This window comes from Macaca fascicularis, chromosome 9 (genome assembly GCF_037993035.2).
Source record: "Macaca fascicularis isolate 582-1 chromosome 9, T2T-MFA8v1.1".
Taxonomy (NCBI): domain Eukaryota; kingdom Metazoa; phylum Chordata; class Mammalia; order Primates; family Cercopithecidae; genus Macaca; species Macaca fascicularis.
In genome coordinates this window covers 61,472,813-61,481,695 of record NC_088383.1, presented here as the reverse complement: position 1 = coordinate 61,481,695, position 8,883 = coordinate 61,472,813, and the positions used below count along the sequence as shown (strand labels likewise).

At 43.2% G+C, this 8,883-nt stretch overlaps 1 long non-coding RNA gene across 1 annotated transcript; it reads right to left on the bottom strand.

Annotated features, from left to right (window-relative positions):
* Window positions 1-2,072: 2,072 nt before the first annotated feature.
* LOC107130922 (uncharacterized) lies at window positions 2,073-8,340 on the bottom strand. The gene is made up of 4 exons (XR_001493691.3): window positions 8,144-8,340; window positions 7,201-7,393; window positions 5,840-5,895; window positions 2,073-2,823 (listed from the first exon to the last, which is right to left on the bottom strand). It is a non-coding gene; the product is annotated as an uncharacterized lncRNA (long non-coding RNA).
* Between the last annotated feature and the right edge of the window lie 543 nt (window positions 8,341-8,883).

The following is an 8,883-nucleotide window of genomic DNA, read 5'->3' as shown; positions in this document are numbered from 1 at the left end:
AATGGTCAAGAATTTCCATAAAGTAGAACACAAATACCTGATATTTATGCTTTAAAGTCTCCCCTTTCAAACTATGATAATTTAACCCTCAGCATGGGGATTCCCTGCTGACACTAGGGTTTGAATGACAGAAGGGATCAACCACTGTATTTTGTTTCCATCAGGATCACATTATCAACCCATAATTTCTCCATATTAGAAAATAGCACTTAATTTTCAAATAACAAGCAGTTGTAGGATGACTTTGCCCCCTGCCACCCAATGCTACCATCATTTATACCCCTCTTCTGTGCAAAGGCTGAGACAGGGAGCTGCTCCCTCTAGCCACTCAGAGACAGGACCCTGGGGCCTCTGTGACCTACAACCAAGCCACCTCTCAGGAATGGTACTTCCCAGAAGACCTGCTGCCCTCCTTCTCTCATCCCTGAGAGCCTAGGGCCTTTAGCCCCTCTCTGAAGGGAAGCATTTGCAGAAATCCTCTGCATTCTGGCATCTTTCCTGAGTGGCAGGTTATTGTCTTCCAGAGGCTTCAGGGCACATGGATTACATACAGACATACATTTATAGGAACATGGCTCAAACAAACTGTTTTCAAAGAAGTCCTGTCTCAATATTATAATTTATTTTGAGAGTTTTCAACTGTATTAGTTCTGAGGTATCATGTCTAGAGAAAAGATAGTGATTATTTGTGGTTTCAGAATCTCCAAAAGCAGCTGCATTCAGGAGAGGGTTGCAAAACAGCTACACAAACTGTGGAAAAGGAGAAACACAAACCCAGAAAGAGGAGTGAGAACTTTCAGGCCTTCAAGTCCAGGAAGACCGAACTCACAACAAAAGAAAACTGATGGTTATGAAAAAGCTTAAGTCCATTTCTTGGCACACACCATTTTCTGTAGAGACGGTGTGAGGGGTGTAATTCTAAGGGAGCAAGGCATGATTTTAACATTTAAGGGTGCAGATGTGCAGAGCTAGGTTTGTGTCTAGGGATGCACACTTGAGATGCAGTACAGATTGTGAGAGTCAGAAACTTGGCTGGAAAGTTGGGCAGGTTTCCCGGGAAGAGGGAATGACAGGACACAACTTTTCCTGTTTCAAAAAATCAGCCTGGGTCCCCCACTTCCAGATGCAAAGGCCCTAGACCTTGTTGGAGTTGCTTCTTCTGGCTTCAGAAAGGGGTATCTCTGCCACCTGACTAATCCTTGTACCCAGCTAGGAAAGGGCCTTGACTGGGACTGGACACATCGGAAAGAATTTCCAATGACATTTCTTTAGTCTAATGATACCTCTCTGTTCAACAAAGACAACGGTTCTTATCAAATGCTCTGGCTCTGTACTAGGTAGTGAAAGAGAATGCGTTTTATGCCTGTCCTTAGGATGTTGATCTTGCATAGACTTGAAGGTGGGGAACATCATCACCTGCATACTGCCCATAAATGTGCAGGTTTTATTCTGATGACCATAGTCTTTATTGGAAAGCTTTATTTTTAAATCTCAAAATATCCTTCCAAAGAACTTCCTCCTCCTTTCTTGTGTAATGAACACAGTCATACAGAAAACCGCCAGTATGGGAATAAAATTGACTTGAGATAAAATTCAAGTTCTGACATAACTAACTGTGTGACCTTGAGTAAGTCATTGAATTCATCTCCCACTACAGAGAAAGAGAGGTATGTTGAACTAAAATTTGAAGTGTTGGGATAAGGAATAAATGATATGTCATATACCAAAAGTCTAGCAAAGTTCTTAATCCAGCATGTCCCAAACTTCTATTTGGCTACAAAACATACACTGTCTCTCCTCTAACTCCTACTAGTATCCCCAGAATACTTAGGAAAATCTCCACTCTCTGCATCTGCTGATTCCCATTTTCCAGTTTTCCTTCTTCCTGTGAGAGTGAGAAGCAGAACATTTAGGCTGGGACATTGCGGTTCCTTTGCCTCAGGCTAACTGACCTCTTCAGATGTCAAAGTATTGTGAACTCATACTGGGAATCCCCTTTTCTGAAGTGGCCTGACAGGGCTGTGATATTCTGAGAATCTTTGGCATAGTGCCTATGTTCCACTGTGACCTTCCTGCATTTATCATTTAATTGGACATGTTTAGTTTTTACAACGGATACTTTTCTTCCCAGAACAATGTTGGGATAAATATGTCGTTTAAGAACCTTCCTTTACGTTTTGCTGATCTCTCATCAAATTTTATCATGGTCACATAAAGATCGGATTGTCCTTTCTCTATGAGTGTGCAATGACTGGGGAGGTTGAGAGAAGGGGGCTAACAATAACTGAGCTTTTGCTGTGTGCTCCCAGAGGAGGATGTGGCAAGGACACAAGACACAAGACTAGAACTCTGCGGATGCAGCCTTGTCCATTGCAAGAAGGGGCAACCAGCCCTTTTACAGATGGGCAAACAGAGGCCCAGATGTTGCTCATCTGGTTCATGTTCACATGATGCTGGATACATGTAGAGCAGATTATTTGTTTTTTCTGTTGCAGAATGACGTATTACCATGCTTCCTCTTTAGCTACCCTGAGGGTTTAGTGCTGGCCTCTCATGGTTTGCTCTTCCCAGTTCTGTCTATGGATTGTACACAAAGACTCGGCTGGCTTGTCAAGTTGACAATCGATGTTACAGAGGTCCTGAGGACAAAGAATCCCAGAGGATGAACTTCTGCCACTTGACCTGGTGGCCTGGAACATGCCTGAGTGATTGATCTTCCCTCTGGGTCCTGGGAGGACCCAGTTCAGAGATCAAAGTTAGAGGTCACTGAGGAGGCATTAGGCTGAGAGAGTGTCCTTCACAGAAAACATGGAGACAACACCCCTGAATAAAAGGAACGGAATAATTAAATATAACTAGAGGATTAAATTTAAATTGGCACGCAACCCAAATATTAAGTTTGGGTTTTATCCTAATGTCTACCAGGGTATTAAAATCTTTTTGTTTCATAATATTCACCAGGAAAAATAGAGGTATAGTTTATGTTAGTTCTGTAGCTTAAAATTATCTTTTAAAAAAATTCTCACACTAGACACAATATTAGGTTGTTATTAGTTTTTCTATAAAAACACATTTGCAAGAATAGTCTGGTTTAAAATCTAATGGAATCATAGTTTGTAAATGCTCAGTTAAAGATTTAGGTGAGTATGATTGTCCCATCAATGAGAGCTGCGGAAATTCGTTCATGGAAATTAGATTTTTGATGCTGTTTCATTTCCCAGGTGGCATGTTATCATCTCTTTAGCTACATTTTCCATCGGGTTATTGCTGCAGATGTAGCCTCAATGTCAAAACATTTGGGAAAAACAGTATCATGTTGCAAACAGCCTCAGTGATACCTTGGGGCCATTTGGGGAATGGGACAGACTATCCAAGGTTCAACCTCATCATGTCCACACTGACCTTACAGAAGCAAGATTCACAAACCTGTGGGCTGGCTGTCCCCTGCCTGCGCTATGATTGATTTAGAAATCATGTGGGGCTGAGGCTTGAAAGCTGTGAGTTGCTGGGGAGGATGGGGCTGGCAGAGACAGCTCTAAAATTGTCAGTGCATAATTGCGTGTCTGCCAGGTTATCATTATTCACTTGGGGCTGCAACAAGGATCACATTAATACACTGACAGCTGACTCCTTAGGAGAAGAGCTGAGTAGAATCTCATCCTCACCCAGGAAAGATTCAATATGCAATCAAGGTAGGGGACAAAGCAAATCTCCTCAAAATTTCTCTCCATTCCTCTTCCTCTGTTTGATGCCCCTTTGGAAAGCTCATTTATAATGTAGCCATGGTTGCAGGGCGATCGCTATTCTGTACGTCTATCCAAGAAGAGACTCTGATATGTTGAACTATGTAAGACTCTGATATGTTGAGCCACTGAGGATTCTATTTGTGAAAGGGTTTAATAGGCATTTTGGAGAAAGGCCATGGCCCCTGTCACTATGGAGTTAAAACTCATGGTTGGTAAGACTCTGATGTAAACCTCCCACCCTAACAGGGGCCCCGGGGCCCCTAGAAGGGTTGACGTTTGATGTGATGCTCTAGGCACAGGTGTTTTCCTCAGACCAGTCCTATAGACAATATCCCTTGAATTTATTGAAAAAGGAGGTAGGATGAACAAGCAGATCAGCAACCCCAACAGGATTGCTTCTATCACAGGGCGAAGTGAAGGCAGAAGGGCTATGGGTTGGAATATTCATAAAAACTAGGATAAAGTTGTTTATCCTGTTTTTTACCTGGAAAAATCTAGACTGAACAACGGGGCAATCAGGACCCAGAAGGGAAGGGAGGAGAGCTGCCAGCAAACAGGCTACTTTTAGAGGGAGCACAGGGTCCATCCTGTGCTGGTACAAGGGTAAGTGGTGAGAGGGCCACACCAGGGCTTTACAGCAGCAGACACCAGCAGAGCGGTCCTGGTCACCCAGAGGGTAGTAAGTCCTGTTCAGGGAGTGGGTGGGCCACAAAGAGCTCTGTAGAAAAAGGAGGTGGATGTACCTGTAATTTCTCTCTGGCAACTCCATGCTAGACACAACTGCAGTAAGCAGTGGATAAGAACGCTGGAGCTGGAATCATACCACCTGGGTTCAAATCCTGTTCCTGCACTTGCTACCATTCATGACAGTGGAAAAGTTTACCACCTGTGGCAGACATAGAGATAGGTCACTCAAGTTCCCTTTCAAGAAAGGACTTGCTGCTCAGTTGAGAAGAGTGCAGATAGCTGATGGCCTCTAGCTATTAGGCATAGGGTTCGTCCACCCTTATAAGCTGAAGTCATGCTGCTCTTAGGGCAGCCTTTCCAATGACTAAGCATGGTAGTGAAACAAGAGTCCAGGCATTTCCTTCAAAAGGGGGACTCCTCTAGTGGGCAGTCTTTGCTTTGTTTCTTCTTGGACCGTGCAGAGACCTTGTCAAGTCTGCACGGTGGTCTGATGGTCCCTGATGTTCTGTCACCCAGGCTGGAGTGCAGTGGCATGATCATGGCTCACTGCAGCCTTGACCTCCCAGGCTCAAGAGATCCTTCTTCTCAGCCTCCCAAGTAGCTGGGACTACAGGTGTGCACTATCACAACCAGCTAAATTTTTATATATTTTGTAGAGATAGGGTCTCCCAATGTTGCCCAGGCTGTTCTCAAACTCCCGGGATCAAGCAAACCCCCGGCCCCAAGCAAACCCCCAGTCCCAGCCTCCCAAAGTGCTGGGACTACAAGTATGAGCCACTGCACCCCAGGAATTACTCCACAATAAGCTTTTCTATTTCTAACTCCATCTTAGCCACTGCTTTCCAGAGCACCTAACATTGCCATGGCCCTATGGCTCAGTTTCTTCACCTGCAAGTTGAAGATGGAGATTATCATTTCAGGCAGACAGGAATCAGGCAATGGTGGTGCTAAGCATAAGGAAGGAATTTCACTCCAAAGCAAAGTAAATGGCACATATAGAATCAGAGACTTGTGGGCACGGCGGCTCACGCCTGTAATCCCAGCACTTTGGGAGGCCAAGGCGGGCGGATCACGAGGTCAGGAGATAGAGACCACGGTGAAACCCCGTCTTTACCAAAAATACAAAAAATTAGCCGGGCAGGGTGGAGGGCGCCTGTAGTCCCAGCCACTCGGGAGGCTGAGGCAGGAGAATGGCGTGAACCCGGGAGGCGGAGCTTGCTGTGAGCCTGCTATGAGCTGAGATCGCGCCACTGCACTCCAGCCTGGGCGACAGAGCGAGACTCCATCTCAAAAAAAAAAAAAAAAGAATCAGAGACTTGTGAAACATCATGGCTTTGAAACAGTCTCACCCAATGCAAAACAAGCACTCAGTGACCTAGCAGCGCCTGTGATACTTGTGATACTACACCATTTCTTCAGGACAGTTGAACAGTTGACCAGTGGCATGGAATCCATGTCACACCTGGAATTTTGAGAAGAACAAACTATTCACAAGCAATACTCTTCATTATTTCAAACAGGGCAGGACTAGAGCCTAGAACCTGCTGGAGTCTTTCCTGGACTCATGAAGCCTGTATTTGCATGTCATGCAAGCCGATTTACATTAGACTTATGAGTGTAATCTCTCTAGAGAGAATGAGGTCCTTCAGACTCAAGTATATTCTCTGTCCTTCTTTCTTCTCTGGAGATACGCATTTGAACCCATGAACAACCAATGATTTGTGTGTATCTCAAGAAAATAACGGAAATGTGACCAAATATGTCAATAATTAGGGGAAACTAGAAAAGAAAAAAGGAAATCTCCAGGAACTGAATTGGTGTAGTCTTTTCCCTTCAAGAATGTACAACTACTGTCATTTGTGACATTTCTGGGAACTTGTGTGCTGAACCACGTCTTTGGCAGTGGCGTGTGCTGCCCATGGCTAAATCATTTTCTCACCTTGATTTGCCATGTGCATTGGTCCCAATAAATCACACCCCACTTATCCGTATGCCCCGACCTTATGTTTCACTCCCTCAATTTCTATGTTTTTCAGCCCTTTCAGGTTGAACAAATTTCTAAGTTGATACAAAATTTTAAATGATTAGACCACGTTTAGTGGTCCGATGTTTATAGCAAAGTATTATATTCTTAATTCATGGCTCCTTCCATTGTATTACCACACACACACACACACGTACACACAAACACACACACAGGCACAGACCTTTTTCCTTCTGCCTCGACACCATCATGTATCTGCTCTTTGCTGGAGCTTTCATCACTATGCATGCCACTTTACCTGTTTCCAACCTACTAAAGTTACTATGGTGCTGGGTCCTTCTAGCAGAATGGAGAAGTTTCCCATCTCTAATATTCTCACAGAATATTACTCTGTCCCTCCCTTGGTTCAAAGTTTCTGCCCCACCTAGACTCATTGGTAACCACTCAATGAGGTGATCTTTTCAGGGTGGAAATATTTGCTTGAATATTGCTGCTGTAAATATCAACATTTGTTGCACTGAGTGACTTCTGGACTCTTCCCCAGGACTACTGAAGAAAAAGGAAAGCATCTCTCACCCATATCTAGGCATGTATTAATACAGGCCTCTTCTCATGTCTTCTATGCATCTCTCTCTCTGTGTCTTTCTTTCTCACACATCCTCACTTTTTTTTTCTCTACACACACACACAGAAACATACACCTCTTCCCCCTCCCTCTGCATTCACCGTTATGCCTCCCCACTTACAGAGGAAAAAAATCAGAAGTGTTTTCCCCCATCAAACCTCTCTTCTGGACAGAAGAATATATCTGTCTCATTAGATGAGAAGCAAGGATATCTAAGTTTTCTAGGTTTGCTAGAGAGTGAGTCTTGCATTCCCCATGAGATGAGAAGTTCACATTCTTAGCAAACAGACAGGTAGAGTCATTGGGTTTTGTAAAGAAAGTCCACTAAAAAAGGCTGCTGGTCAATCCCACCTGGAAGGAGGAAATAGGAAATACTAGACCAGCATCCCTAATGGCCACCACACTAGGAATGTGGTCTTGGGCAAGCTACCTACATTGTCCCCGAATTTACAAATGGAGATGATAATCATATTTTCTACACAATAGGACCACTACAGAATGAAAAGAAAAAAGACAACCATCCAGCCGTTGCACAGTGCTTGGAATATAGCAAATGTTCCCTAAATGCTAGATATTATTACTTTTGTTTCCTAGCTTGATAAAAAATTGTAAAGTTTACAGTCGCAGAAAAAATAGAATTCTAACATATGTTTCACAATTTACACTGCAGATCTGCTGTTCTTTTGACATTTCTAGAATATTTCCAAGTGTAGCTATGTTTGCCCCTCTGGGCCACTGAGGTATGAGGTTGGCATGGTAAGGGGGACCCATTATCTCAGATTCCCATTTTCCTAACACTCCTCGAATGGCCCAGAGGTCATGTTTGGTTTAATGTTTCATGCAACCTACTTTGTGTTTTACTTTTTCACAAAATGAAATGTTAATGCATGAAAGATCATTTACATATGGCCTACTAGTTATTTAAGAAAACAGCAATTAAACATGTTGAGATAATTAACAGTGTGCATACGACTAACAATGCTTTTTACATGCTAGACATTAATGGAGTAGATGCCAAATAAATGTAATCCCACACTTCAGTTAGGATTTCTTTGTTAATTACATTAATTTACAAATTAAAAACAACAATCAAACAATCACATTCATTCAAACACAATGAGTATTTTAAAAGTTGAAATAATCAAGGGGAGTTTCTGCTCTGAGGACAGAATGTAATGGATTAACTGTATTTTCTGTTCCTACCAGAGGACAGAGTAATTAAGGACAAGAAATATCCTGCTACACTGCAGGCCGTCCAGAATGGACTCATCCAACCCTTTCGTAAGCATAATTTTTTTTCAAGCTAATTTGCCTACCGGTATCCAACAAAATGGAATTGTTCTGCAGCTGTGATTCATGTGCCCTTCTGTGGATCTCAGTCCTGTGTGATCTCATAATACAGTACAGATTTTAACTGAGACACATGGAAACATCAGGTGAGCCCCCCTCTCAGAGAAGCCTCTCAGCTCCCTGGGCCTGTGGTCACAGACCTTATAAGTTGGGGTGATTCATATCCATCATGTTCACAGCAACATTCACAATCCCAGGACTGCTCCCAGATCATCATAGTCTATTTCTGAAGGTGGTGACCCCAATGCCATTGCTATGGGGCAACCGGGAATGTATGTTCCTCAGACACTGGCACAAGCAACAGTCCCATTGTAAGGCAGCGGAATCCAGGGTAAATAAATGTTAGACACACCAGCTCCACCACTGACTGGCTGAGCCGTCTTGCGCAAGATTACTTGCCTCAATATTTCTAAAAGTGTAAAATGTGGATAGGATATTATTATCTAATTTATGGAGTTATTTCAAGGATTGAAATGAGATAATCCCTTGAA